This window comes from Colletes latitarsis, chromosome 6 (assembly GCF_051014445.1).
Source record: "Colletes latitarsis isolate SP2378_abdomen chromosome 6, iyColLati1, whole genome shotgun sequence".
In the NCBI taxonomy this organism is placed as follows: domain Eukaryota; kingdom Metazoa; phylum Arthropoda; class Insecta; order Hymenoptera; family Colletidae; genus Colletes; species Colletes latitarsis.
The window spans coordinates 9318739-9333725 of record NC_135139.1 but is presented as its reverse complement, the minus strand read 5'-3'; the positions used below and the strand labels follow the sequence as shown (position 1 = coordinate 9333725).

Below are 14987 nucleotides of genomic sequence, written 5' to 3'. Positions count from 1 at the left end.
ACCGTATCGTAAACATGCTAAATGTAATTTGTTAATTCAAGAATCCTTCGACTTTACAACTATCGAAAGAAACGATTTACCCGGTTTCTTCGTTTCGTTCAACCTCTGCATCGTCTGTTGTTTTGTGTTTCGCAAGAAAAATGTTATAGTGATTACAGTGAAATTATCAGGTGACTTTTTAAAAGTTTCATGCAAATCTACGTTTGAAATTTGCCTTTCAGATGTCCGTGAGAAATTTACAAGGCTAATACTATACTAGAATCTTGTTGATTCGATCGGCCATAAACGCCGTCATTTTGTCGAATACAAACTTAAACCGTATCGTGAACATGCTAAATGTGATTTCTTAATTCAAGAATCCTTCGACTTTATAACTATCGAAAGAAACGATTTACCCGGTTTCTTCGTTTCGTTTAACCTCTGCATCGTCTGTTGTTTTGTGTTTCGCAAGAAAAATGTTATAGTGATTACAGTGAAATTATCAAGTGACTTTTTAAAAGTTTCATGCAAATCTACGTTTGAACTTTGCCTTTCAGATGTACGCGAGAAATTTACAAAGCTAATAAGGAAATCGATTTCAATTCACGGTAAGAAAGATATACCGACTCGCGCAACGTTAATTATTTTGCGGAATAATGTTATCGTTCATAACGACGAGCAGACCCTAATTAGAATAAGCGAGTTCGCGGTACCGTTAATGCCTTCCTACCGTTTTAATTAGTACGGATCAATTTCGTCGAGATTTATTGGAAAAATGATGGATTGATTACCTCGTTACGAGACCGGTTGTTTTTAGAGGAGAGAAAACGTCCTGCACCGACAGGCTTCGGCAAATCCAAGGCAAGAAGTGTTCTCTTCTTCCGAGTTATGACTTCGTCTTTAACGAAAACACGGGACCACGAAGAAACCTTCGATTCGAGAGAAAAGTTTACGACGACATTCCGCTCTTTTTTTCCATTGGATAAAAGATCGATCCCCCCAAGAATTCCTGGCCTATTAAAACACCGTCAGCGAGGCCCGAAGAAACTCAACGGACACGAGGAATAAAAAGGGGACGGTAACAACCCGACGCAACGTGCCTCGCTAAACGACTCCGATCTCCTTCATTTAAATACATCTCGGGCTGATCAGCGCGGTAACAAAAGAAGGAACTCGAAGAAATATCCGATCGATGGTTTTACGGCGCTGACGACATACGTCTTCTGTCCGAGCAGATGTCTGCCATCGAGGCTTGTCTTCGACAATTCAATAAAGCATTTCTTCCGAGCGGTGTGCCATGTTCCAGCGAGCTCTCCAGGCTCGTTCGCATCTTGTCTAGCCGGGGTACGGCTATGTCCTAGTGAGAAGATCATCGATCATCATTAGCTGCTGCTCTTAGAGCAGCCGCGTCGAGCTCTAGTACTAACATGCCAGCCTGAAATTGTTTAAACTCTTCAGGAACGACTTGCTTCGTACGAACTAAAATTCCAATTTATACCGGAACGAATCCATGACATTTTTTGCTGGGCCATTTTAAACAATTGGAAACCTAGTAGTGATTATTTCTCTTAATACTTTGCTCTGGAAACTTATTTTTTGAGTCAGTGAAAAGTGCAAATATGGCTGACAGACAACGTATTCACTGCTAGCGAAGTTGAAATGGATTAAAAGTGAAGAATTGTCGTTTTGTTCGAGATTCTGCTGGGCCATTTTGCTCTTAAACAATTGGAAACTTAGTAGTGATTATTTCTCTTAATACTTTGCTCTGAAAACTTATTTTTTAGGTCAGTGAAAAATGTAAATATGACTGACAGTCAATGTGTTCACTGCTAGTGAAGTTTAAATGGATTAAAAGTGAAGAATTGTCGTTTCGTTCGAGTTTCTGCTGGGCCATTTTGCTCTTAAACAATTGGAAACTTGGTAGTGTTTATTTCTCTGAATACTTTGCTCTGGGAACTTATTTTTTAGGTCAGTGAAAAGTGCAAATATGGCTGACAATAAACGTGTTCACTGCTAGCGAAGTTGAAATGGATTAAAAATGGAGAATCGTCGTTTTGTTCGAGTTGTAAGAAATTTCCATAGAAATTAACATAACTTGGTTTACGTTTTGGTTCTTACCCAGTGAAATCGTCGGATTTTACGTTCCGTTTACTATTAGGGAGAAAGGATCCGTGGGAATACACGATAGCTTAGTTGACAGAGCAACCATTCAGCGAATAGAAGGTCCAGTCCAGCAATTCGATTGGCTAATTTTTCCCTCCCTGCATAGCAACTGGCCGGTTACTATAGTAGGATGAAACTCACCTGGCCGCTCAAAGCCACTTACCCCACTATGAGCCCCACGAGGCACGATCCCCACTTTTACTCTAGCTTCTGTCTTTGTTTGACGTAGACAAATACCGCGTATCCGATGATTTACGCGGAAAAACGAGAGATGGAGCAGAGGGTACAGCCGAATGGTGGGAGCAGACCCTCGGTAGCCTTGATTGGCTGGTCCATTTTGTCCCTAGTATAATAAGCTTGGCGAGAGAATTTATTTTCGTTGGAATGCAAATGAGAAAAATTTACCCTAAGTAAGGTTTAGAAATTTAATTATTCTAAAAACTCTGTACCGATATTCTAAGATCGAGTCTACAATCTAGATCGTCGATTGTGCTCTACAGGATTGCCTATAAATTCGTCCCCGCCTAATATGTAAAATACCCTAAGTTTATTCCAGTTTCTAAAGTCCCCACCATCTATCTAAGCTAAAAACGATACTCAAATAAATCTTTGTCGGATAAGTCAGTTTGCTTTCGACGATACAACCGAGTCTTACGTTTAGCGTGAAATTTCCTGTGTAAACATAATCATCCCCTTCGCGAAACAAAATCGTTTCCAAAAAAAAATTGATTAAACGAATAAAATAGTAGTGAAAGAATGATGTGACAGTTTCGGAGTGTTTAGCAAGTATTTTGTGGTGTTTATATTTAAAATATACCCTCTAGTATTTCTCTATAGCGAAAAATACTGGGGAAGAAATTTTTGAGCTGGTAAAAGATTAACTTATTCCAACAAAGGAAGAAGAGATTAAAAATAGAAGTTATTTCTTTTTCAATAGTGGTAATTCAAATTAAGGGGCTGAAACTACCCTGTAATGTTCCTTTTCACATTCAAAAATTTGTTTCGAAATGCACAGAAGAGAAAGTTTACTATGGGATACAGTGTTTGTTTATTTTCTTAAACTGTAAAATTCATCATAAGTCATCCATCGTAGACACTTCACAGATGCTAACAACCGTGACAATCATCTGTAAACAAACGAGGAAATCGTTGGTCCTCGCATAAATGTATATGAATTCCGATATCCAACAGCTGGTTAAGTCGACGATAAAACATAAGTTGAGGAAAAGAGACACGTGTGTTTATGCGACGAACATAGCGAAGCGGTCGAAGCCCACGCAGGTTGGCAGGTACGCCGAGCGAAGGACGTAAGAACGCCGTCACGATCTATCGATCAGCCGACGATCCGGAGAAGGTACGCGCGTAAATCGTCCGCTCGATCGATACCTTGGGAACGGAACTGTCGTTGATAGCAGATATCGCCCCCGCTGGCCCGATCTCTTATTTCTCCCGTTATCGGAACAACCGATTTTCACCTGGCTTCGCCGAGGTAAAATAATTCAGTAGGTGGGAGTTCGACGCCATTTAGAACAAAAATGATCCAACGTGGCACTGCTAGATAAATCCACGAGCGATCGTGAACTTCGAGAGTTGGACAAATTTTATTCTCGAACGTCGAATAGAAATGTCTAAATAATCGATAGATTTTAATTTATAAATTTGCGAATAAGATAGACAAATTTAAAACGTACAGAAAATATTATAATCATAGTTTTGTTATATTGATTTGGCAAGTATGTAATTGCGGATTTGACACATGGTTTTGAATTGTTGAAACGTCAAACTCATTGTTGTCTGATAGTACTTTAATTGTCATTCAGAAAAAAACATTGTATCGATCGGTTGTTTTTTTTGGCGTCGGTTGAACAATGGAGACTCAAAACGAGCATTCTCGTCATATTTTGTTGTATTACTTTCACAAAGGAAAAAACGCATCGCAAACTCACAAAAAGCTATTTGTTGTGTATGGCGACGAAGCCTTAAAAGAGTGGTAGTGTTAAAATTGGTTCGCTAAATTTCATTCCGGTGATTTTTCATTCAAAGATAAACAACGTTCAGGTCGTCCAGTTGAAGTTGACGACGACCAAATCAAAACATTAATCGATTCGGATCGTGACAGTACAACACGTGAGTATTGTGTGTACAAAACAACTTGGCTACATAAAGAAACTCGATATATGGGTTCCTCGTGAGCTTAAAGAAATTTACTTAACGCAACGCATTAACATCTGCGATTTGCTTGTGAAACGTAACGAAAATGATCCATTTTTAGAAAGATTGATAACTGGAGATGAAAAATGTTTACAACAATGTCGATCGAAAAAGATCGTGGAGCAAGCAAGATGACTCAGCTCAAACGACAACCAAAGTTGATATTCATGTAAAGAAGATTGTGTTATTAGTTTGGTGGGATTACAAAGGAATCGTCTACTTTTATCACACAAAAAACGATCAACTCGGATGTGTACATTCAACAATTAACCATACTGAATAATGCAATTCAGGAAAAGCAACTAGAATTCGTAAATCGTAAAGGTATTGTGTTCCACCATGACAATGCAAGGCCACACACATCTTTGGTCACTGGGCAAAAATTATTGGAGCTTGGTTGGGATGTGTTGCCACATCCACCATATAGTCCTGACCTTGCACCGTCAGATTATCATTTATTTCGTTCTTTGCAAAATTTTTTGAATGGTGAAAATTTCAATAGTGATGACGATCTCAAATCACACTTGGTTCAGTTTTTTTATCGATAAAAACCAGAACTTTTATGAACGTGAAATTATGATGTTGCCTGAAAGATAGCAAAAGGTCATTGTTAAAAATGGGCCATACGTTACTAAATAAAGTTCGTTCCATGAAAAAATCCGCAATTACCTAGTTGCCAAACCAATAGTATATGGAATACTTTTGGTAGTTTGGAATACCGAAGTATCTTAAAAACTATAATTCGTAATATCGTGAAAAATAGGAGGAAACGACCCGTTAACGATCGAGGAGCTGAACCTATATTAATAACAGTTTTCAAGCCATGGTTCGAACGATGGTATGGATACTCGATACCTGGACGCATCGTACGCGATCCTCGAGTGTCGCGTTGCGTGCAACGGCCCATTAATTATGCAATTAATTACCTCCTAATTACCAGTATCTCCTCTTTAGCGTCTCTCGTCCCGCGGCCTGCCGCTCGCGACCAGGTTCTCGGGTTCCTCCCGACGGGTATGCATGTACCCAGTCGACTTCCTTCCTCGGCGATGGGACGCGAGCACGACGTGACACGCGAGCTTCTCGTCCGCCATGAAGAACTTTAAATCTGCCTACCTGCCAGCTCGCATGCTCGCTCGGCTCTTCGTCTTCTCGCGACTGCGCGTGTTTCAAATGGCACACGTGTCTGTCGAAGGATTGAGCGGCGTAAAGATGGCAGGTAAAATACCTGACCGCGTCCCTCCATCCTCCTCGGTGCCAACAACCTGCGTTCTACCTTGACATCCTCGACGTGGTTAGCCAGAATTCAATGCAATCTTATGCCACTAACCCCACGGTCTAATCACCGGACGAGTCGGAGCAATTTAGACCGAAAAGAAAATGCTTCGAGTCAAAAAGGTATTAAGCCCTTGCAGTACAATGACGAGTCTGAGTCGTTGTAAGTTCTTGATGTCAAGTTTCACAATCATAAAGCTACTCACTTGTCATGTCTTATGTATTAAAATCAACACATTCTTATATTTACGAAGTATTCATAAAACAAATCTATTCTTTTTCGTGGTTATTCCTTGTACGAACAATTTTAAACGAAATTAAATAGTATACGGTTGAAAAATTACATCAAATCGTAGGTTAAGGGGTTAAGCATCGCTATACCTCAACGTTGCAAACTTTTCGTTACCCCCTAACTTCGAGAAAGGATACACCATATACGCTCTTTTATCATTTTTAAATAAAAGCAACTGGAAACGCTTATTTTATAATCTTCTATTTTTTAAAGTAGTAAAAATACACATTTTTCTACTTCTGTTCTTTTCTTTTTAACCCCCTACCGTACAATGACGAGTCTGACTCGTCACAAGTTCTCGATACCAAGTTTTACAATGATGAGGCTACATTCATCATCGAGTCTCGTACATTAAAATCATCACGTTTTTATATTAGCGAAGTATTCGTAAAACAAATCTATTCCTTTTCGTGGCCATTCCTTACACGAACAAATTTAAACCAAATTAAATAGTATAGGTTTTGACAAATTATTTGAAATTAAATCGTACGTCAAGAAGTTAAGGGGTTGCACCTGATGAGTCTCAACGAGCGGTATTTTCACGAATTTTTTACAGGAAATGCGTGTGTTCGGTCCAAATGGCTTCTTTATCACGTACGAAGCATTTCTTGAATTTTAGAAAACAATTTAGCGATAACTCAATAGCCGTTCAACCGAATTTCCTGAGGTACACACATTTTTAATAATCTTCTCTATTGATTGACCTGCAATTATTTTTGTTTTATTTGTTGTAATTTCTACAATTTCTTTAAAAAGTTCGTGGTGTAACGCCTTAAATGCCCACGCAAATAATCTTGAAAGCTCTCGAACCGGAAATACACTGATAGTAATTTCTAGGGACCATCGAGCGTGTTTGATTAATGAATACTTTCGCGTTCGTTTTTAACTACCAATCCTTCGCAGTTCGATTTTGAAATTATACAAGTTGCAGTAATTGCCATAGTTTTATCCATATCTCGGCATCCATCCCGTCGCATAATAACTCATTTCGAACGGACAGGTAGTAATATCGGTCATAAGAAATATTATCGACTTAAATGCTAATGATGATGTTCCCTTTCAGCGATATATCAATCGTCCGCGATTTCGTTCGAAACCAGCGTGCGTGTACATATTTAAGTGATGGACTCGAAGAGATATTATCCCGTGTTAATTTGGAGCGGAATATGTGAAGCACGTAATCAAGGCGAGGCAAAACTTGCCACGAAACGGTTCTTAAGTACTCCAGAAGTATTTTAGTACGACTTTGCATCCTTCGTTCAAATTGCAGACGCAACATTTTCGTCTTTTCGTTTAAAAAGATCAATTTTTACTATAAAATATTCCACAAAAGTCATCGACGAAGAATGATATTTGGAAAACCGTAAAAGCAACATAGATAAAATCATTTCTATTCTAAGATACTAACAAGATGACAGAAGAAAAGAGCAAACAACATTACTGAGACTCAGACTAGAGTATAAATAACCACCTTCTCGAGAAAACACACAAACCTGTTAGTCGAGCACAAATAAAAAATTTTGTATCAAAAATAATTACTGTGCGTACCGAAAAATAATTAAAAAATCAGTGCATCCCTGAGGATCGTAAACCTGTCGATCAAGCTCCAACAAACCAAGACAAGTCGTTAATAGTTAGACTGTAGATTGACGACTGGGTGCTCGAGTTGAAATAAGTTTTATCATTATATGATTTTAATAGAGTATTTTTTATTTCTCATACTTTACATACCGCATACGTTTTGCATATTTCGATTAAATTACTTATGCACAAATACATTGCACATTCGTCTTGCAAGGTTTGTAAATTGAAAGTTGTAATAGCGAGGAATCATTTATTACGACACATTTGCAAACACTGATCGTTAAGAAAATCTCTAATATTTCTTTTCTTCGCTCCTCTTATTCGCGATGTTACGAATCAGATATTTTAATTCTTTATTATTATCAGTACAGCTTTTCTATGTTTTACTACGAGGAGAAATATCATTTTGAGGCGCTATAACGTTAGTAGTTTCTTAAATATTTTCCCAACTATGCTTCCTGTACTGCACAGTATTGCATTTAAAGTTCACATAATAGAAGTCGTCTAAATCGAACTTGGAGGAAACTTTCGTCCTGACAAATGCTCTTTGTAACTTTGTTCGGTTGCTTGTTGATCGTCGGTTAAAACGTTGTACGACGGTTCTTGCGAGCAAGTTTCTTAAACGTCCATCAGCAGTGGCCGGATACCGGCAATGCCGGTTGCGTGCCAGGGCCAGCAAGATGTCAGACGTAGATTCTAAAACGCAGAACTCTCGGGCGAACCGTGTTGCCAGGGCGTGTGTGCCTCCGAGGTTACGGGTCGTCGGAATGACTTGGAAATCGAGCAGGTATCGCGTGTTTGTTATTTCGCTGGTGCCTCTCCTCTGACGTGCAATTATCCAGAGGGATTTTCAGTAGTCGTAATATAATTACGCCCGCATACCAGATATAAGCGATTCGCGTGCACCCATTAACACCGAGGAGGTATCGCGAAGAGGCGCGGTCGGCCATTACCGCGGTGATTTAAAATAACTTACGCAAAAGAAACAGACAGAAGGTATTTCGTCTCGGGTCAAAGAATCTTTTATTTCGTCCGCGGAAGACATCAGCGTTTCATCCGTCAGAAACGTTTCAGGCTCCTAGGCTTCCGCGTTTCTCCGAAATCCTTTCACGATAACCTAAGATACACCCTATGTCGTTTTCAAAGATTTTAGTAAAGCAATATTCACAATTATAACATCATCCGACGCTAAATTACGGGAAAATATACTCTGTTCCCCAACTGTCGCAATGATACTTTTTATCGAATGATTGACGATAATCATTACTTTCGAGCTCCAGGAATAAATAAACCTTGACACTACGCAAAGTCTATATCATCGTGTAAATTGTATAATACACTCCCGAACAAAATGGTAGCACAAGTGTGCTATCTTTAATTTCTCGTGTTAGGATTGTGCTATCGTGGACTCTCTGAGTTATATACATCCTGTATATACAAGATTTAAATTTACAAACAGGGAAAAATTTATGCATAGAAAAACTAGAGAAACGTTAGACCAGGTGTATTAAGCTCTGAGAGGACTGTGTTGAAAAGTAAAGTATAATTTAGAACAGATTTATTTCGTTTTCATTGTCATTCCGGAAACTTTTCAATCCGCCCTCGTATACCTTTGTTATATGAAACATATATCTTTATCATTTTGTCTGCGTCGGATTATGTCTTTCTCTCCTAACTAAAAAACCTCATTGAAGTAACATCAATCTATGTTATGTCTACATAACTGTAGAAGATACGTTTTACATATCATTAAAAATGTTCATACTAACATAATCCTATCACAAGAAAACAAGGATAACACGCGTGTGCAATCATTTAATACACTGTTCAAATACCGAATATTGGCCCAATAATTTTTACGCTTTGAAACATTTACCGTTTCCAAACCTGAATTGCAGGCAACAGTTTTTAAGAGATCTTATTGAGGGGGGTAACGATAATCGTCCACCGTAAAGAGTTTCGGTGCAGAAAAATCGGAAAATTAAATGGCTGTCCGTCGTCGAATGGATCAGGTTGCTTCGTCACCACTCTAGGTTTGCACTTTTGCGCACTTAGGGGCTTAAGTGGCCTTCGAGTGTGCGTAGTAAATGGGCGGTACCTGTCCGGGGCCGCGAGGCATTATGACTATCGGCTCCTATTAAACCGGAAGCATCGCGCGATTTACTTAGTTACATCGTTCCCCATTTCCTGAAAGCTATGCGTGCGGTAAAACGGCACTTGCGAACACGAGACCGCCGTCTTCCTCCCGTTCCCCTGTCGCGACGTGATTTTCGTTCGAACAACTCCCGCCATTTTTACGCAGAACGGAAACATACGTTTCGCGTGTACCCACCGAGCAGCGTCGAAGGTTAGAACGAAAGCAATATCGTCGAGTCTTCGTGCAATTTCAGATTTCGATGGTCTATTTGCTCTGTGCCACGTTGGATTAACGTTGATGGCTTTCCAGAGAGTATTCGCGTTACCAGCAACGATGTTCAGCGCTGATAGAAAGATAGCCCCGACGCTTCGAGGCAGTTTAATTTAATTACCCGCCGGGGAGATTCGATGTGTCTCGTCTTCTTTCTTTACTGAATATGGCTCTATGCGTCTCTGGTTATCGAGATTGCGATCTTTCTGCGATATACCGCTTCCCGCACTGCCATTTCGATTTTTATCCATCGCGAAATTTAAATTATCCGCCGTTACGCTAATGTGCCCAATTAATAATCGACTGAGTCTCGATGCCAACTCGAATCCTCCTTTTTGGATACGACGCGGGGTAAAAGAACCTAATTACTGTCGTCCTGTACGACCGGCTTTGACTTTGCTGCATCATTTTCATTATTTATTCGTCGATAACGCGTACTTCTTTTTATCCATTTTCATGCAATGTCTCTGCAATGAAAAAGAGGATAATACGACTCTCAAAATCTCTATTTCTATTTATACTATACGTTTGTTACGAGTTACTACTGACACTATTATTAATGAACAATATTTCGCAAAACTTTTGTGTGCAGATTTTGTATACAAATTCACTCTTTTACAGATCAAATTCATTTTGTCATTTTCTATGATAATGATCCCGCAAAAGGATTAATTTGAAGAGCAAAACTTTTATTATTTCAGAAAACAAATCCGTAGAAGAACTTGATTTGCAAAAGTGTAAATTTAAAGTGGGGGAAAAATGTATAATGCGATTACCGGAAGACCCTGCACGTCGCTAAAAATTGTTTCGTGACTGAAATAGTTTGGGAAACGATGCAGTAACGTGGAGGATTCTAGACTGTAATGCCATGTTCCCGCAAGACCAGTTTGCGTTACAGCTTTCATCTGATATAATAACCCGGCTGTTATCGTTATCGCTCATCCTGCATTGCCGCTTAGACATTTTTCTATGGGATATTATTCCCACGTAACAGTTGCAATAAATTCAAGCGAACGCATGGCGAACGACCGAGGGCATCGTGCAGCGTCTACACCGGGTTTGGTGCCCGGTTTACGTACCGGTTTCTCCACACATTAAGACTATCGGGTTCAATTAAACGAACGCGCCCCCGATTTATTACCGCGAAATCGCCTAAATCGCCGCTTAAATAAACTCGACCAACTACGTATTGGCGTCGCCACGGAGCAGTTAAGATAACCGGTCGGCCATTTGGGGGTTTCTTTTCCTCGAGGCGACCGTTTTCGCGCACGCGCTCGACATCCACCCCTATCGTATATCGATCCATTTAATTAGCTCGCGATCTCGCCCTAGTCGCTGAAACGCGAATCTCTCGTTCCAGCCAACGAACTTGTCGAAACCCTATCGTTCGTCGTTTCGTTATTGCAATTGGACTCTTAGTTTAAGACCACGAGCGACGAGAGCGGCTCCGCCATCGCGAAATCGGCTGCAAGCCGTTCCAACATGGCCGCCATCAGCGAACTTAACACTTCATGGGGTCTAGAAATTCATTCTCCCTGCATGAAATCCTCCATAACATTTATTCAAATCGAACATTTCCCCCACCGTGTTTAAATCGTAAAGTAGTCGAGGAACATCAATACGTAACCCTGCAACCGACATAATTTTAAAAAACTGTCTAGCTAACGGTGCGTTTCGATCGAAAAATAAAATATCGAAACATCTTAAAACCTCGGAAAAAAGTAGAGATGAATTAAAACTGATCTCGAGCAAAACTGTCCAAAGATTGTTGCGTACTGAACTCGAAAGCAGAGCAGCAAGACGCGAAATACCGCGAACGGTTCGAGTTATCTTTCACGTCGATCGTCGTTATCCGCAGAAAAGGGAAGCTGCGATCAGAAACGTACGAGGCAGAATCGTTGCACGCGGACTATCGCGGCTCGTACCAACCACGAGAACTATGGCCGTAGCGTAGTACCATTCTGGCTTACGCGGAAGAGGAAAAAACACCCTTGTATCCACCGTTGCATTATGTGGTACACACGTGCACGTCGAGCAGGCGCAACGCGCGGTACACGTACTTACGTGTGGGTTCGCGCGTACGGAAGCACGCCTCCGCTTCGTCCGTGCTAAATGAGGGCCGAAGCTAATTAGATGGTCCCGCGGTCGATCCCTTTTCCGTCGCACAATGCGATATAATAATTCGTTCCTCTTTAATTGGCACCGCCCGATCGCTATTCCGGGTTCCAAATCGTAAAGAAAACCGTGCATCCATGTGCAACACAATTTACTAATGCCGAAACAAGAAAGTGTTCAATAATACTTTCGTTCGTTGATTATGTATCGGATTGTTTGCGTTTCTACCGTACACGATTGCTCAAGAAAAGCTGCATCGTATCATGCAACCAAAATTATAGAATTTCACCTTTAAAAATGTTGGTTGGTGAAATAATAATTGACGAAATCACAAAGCTTTATATGCAAAGTAAAATGTGTTCGCTTTAGCTTCTGATACAAGACTGTACAGAGAGGTCGACAACACACTTGTATAAAGTCTAGATAGCACCAATACAATGTCTATTGTATACTCGATATACAATGTATACTCGAATTTCCATATTCCAACAAAAAAGAAATACTGTTGCACTTTTAGGTGCATCGATGCAACTGCATCCTTTTCTTAAATAAAATTACTTAATTTTCATTGGGCTGTTCGATGCAACTATTCAATCTCTATAAATATTAATGAACTTCTGCCCTAAACCTAATAGTTTAATAGTTACAACATTTTAAAGTGCAAAATATATTGTTATAGTTTTGTAAACTTCAAAGTCGTATAATCCTCGAACTTTTAGATTCAGGTCTTGGAAGCCTTAATCCTTCTTTGTAGATATTGCAAATCTGCATTGAATAGCTGAATCAAAATTATAGAGTTCCATTTAACAAAAGATGCTGTTGCATAGAATAAAATTACATTCAATTCGTGTAATTTTGCCTCCATTTTTTTATATGTCTAACAATTCATAGAAATGTAGTGTTTTCCCAGTTGCGTATAACACTGTATATTATAAATAAAAATAGGAATTTCTTGTTTCCCCTATTCGCGTGTACAATTTATTGAGAAAAGAGTCGATATTCAATTGGTGAACAGTACGCGGACAATGGAAGTTCCGGTGCCGACCAACAAGGTCGCGGCTGCTTTCGTTTATTCCTGAAAGGGGGTTTCGCGATAAGGGCTTATCTATCGAGCCACTTCGCTCGGGGAATTCCTGCCAGCGCCCGGTAGCCAATCGCATTAAAGGGGATTTCGATTTCGCGTCGAGGAAGGAGATCGCCGGGCATAAAGCGTCGATTTTATCGTTTCCGATCGTGCCGCGGGGATTCCTACTTTCCCGTTCGATTATTTTCCCTCTTCTACGCGAGTCCACGCTCCCGGAGTTTTTTCGAGGCGTGTAAAGGACGCCAGGAAGTCGCCAATAAATATATAGCTCGCTTTACTTGCACCGTTCCGATTCGAAAAATTGCAAAGAACGAGCTTCCCCTCCGGCAATATTCGCTGCTTCCGGTCGAAAATAAGAAAGTGGAACTACAATGCAAGTTAATGTACAATTTTCTTTGAATATTTACTAACTCTCAAGTATATGCATACATTTATATAACGAAAAAATCAATATTTAAAAAGTTATAAGTTACAATATTAACAACTCATCACTCCAAACTTGTTACAGTAACACCTGAAGATTATATAATTTTGTTTGCATATTTACTCCCCTTTGAAGCTGTGTATTTTAAGTAAAGTACAGTTTTAAGTAAAGTACACATTTCTCTTATAATAAATAAATAAATAATAAAGGAACGATTAATAATATTCTTTAGAATTAGAGTAAATTGTTAAGACTTTGGGTGTGTATCGTTTACGTTGAAGTGGTTTTCAAATTTAAAATTTCGATTTTTCCTCGCTACCCACGTAACCCATTGATAACGTAAGCCTGTTCCAAGCGTGTAATTTAGTAGCTCGACGTTCAGGGCGCTTGAATGTATCGTTAACAGTTTCGTTTTGTCGGGGAGGGTGCTCGAAATTATTACAAAACCATGTCCGCGGAACGACGGAGGAAGAGGCTCGTAAAGTGTGCTCGAAATGCTCTCCTATTCATAGTCCTGCAATCTTTGTGCCTTTAAGCCGAGGCTCGTGTGGGTCTGGTTTGAAAAGGTCGCTTAAACCAGTCGGCGGCAATTTACTTCTTGTGTATGTTCCTCGCGATTCCGATAAAGCTTAGTCTTATCAGCTGAAAGTGCTTTCCTTGGAATTCACGCGTGCCGCTGGCGCCAGAGACTCCGTGGCATCCAGACGCTCGGGAGAGCTTCGGTTCTTTTACACGCGTAATGCAGCTATGATAATGAAACTTGTAACTTCTACCGCGAGTACGCTGGATTCTTGTCGGCGAAAGACCGTGTAGAGGCAGATTGAAATTCTAAACGCCGATACGCTTCGCGATGCGCGTAATGCGAGTCCATTGTCGCTGAATTCGTTACTAAATTCGCGACCTAACAACAATGCCGCTAATAAGATGCTTTCGCGGAGTTTTCTTCTTAGAGTCGACTGTGGTTTCCGGATCCTCGACGGAGGACCTCGATTTTAAACAAAATAAAAAACGTTTTAAACAAGACCTTTGTGTATAGATATTGTACGTATCAAATATTACCGAGAACGTACAGAAATTCGCGACGATCTATACTTGACTTGGGAGTTTAATAGCTGTTCGATCGACCTTTCGATGTTAGAATTTCCGCCAAAACACAGTGGGTGGAGCAATATCGCTGTATTTGTTTAGTTATGCCTGATTGGGTGATTCCTTGGTTCAGCCTTTTTTGGGGCGTTGACCAGCATGCTGCAGAGAAAGGGTCAGAAGGGTTGCTGAAACGTTCGCCCCTCTGCCAGATCCATAACCCTAAGTGGTAAAATATTCCAATGCTCGAAGCATTGTTTGCAAGAAAAACTTACAGACGGAATTATTCGTTCTAAAGTTCATGATCCGGTGAAAGTTCCAACGTGAACAAACAGTTCGAGGGTACATGAAACTCTAAACGGAAAGAGTGCGG

The 14987-nt window shown here is 40.1% G+C and overlaps 1 protein-coding gene and 1 long non-coding RNA gene across 2 annotated transcripts in view; one reads left to right on the top strand and one right to left on the bottom strand.

Annotated features, from left to right (window-relative positions):
• The window catches only part of LOC143343018 (protein cortex), a 202418-nt gene that overhangs the window by 119454 nt on the left and 67977 nt on the right, over nucleotides 1-14987 (bottom strand). The window lies entirely within an intron of this gene.
• Nucleotides 1-14987, top strand: part of LOC143342956 (uncharacterized) — a 59920-nt gene that overhangs the window by 33705 nt on the left and 11228 nt on the right. The gene's annotated exons all lie outside the window — the stretch shown is intronic.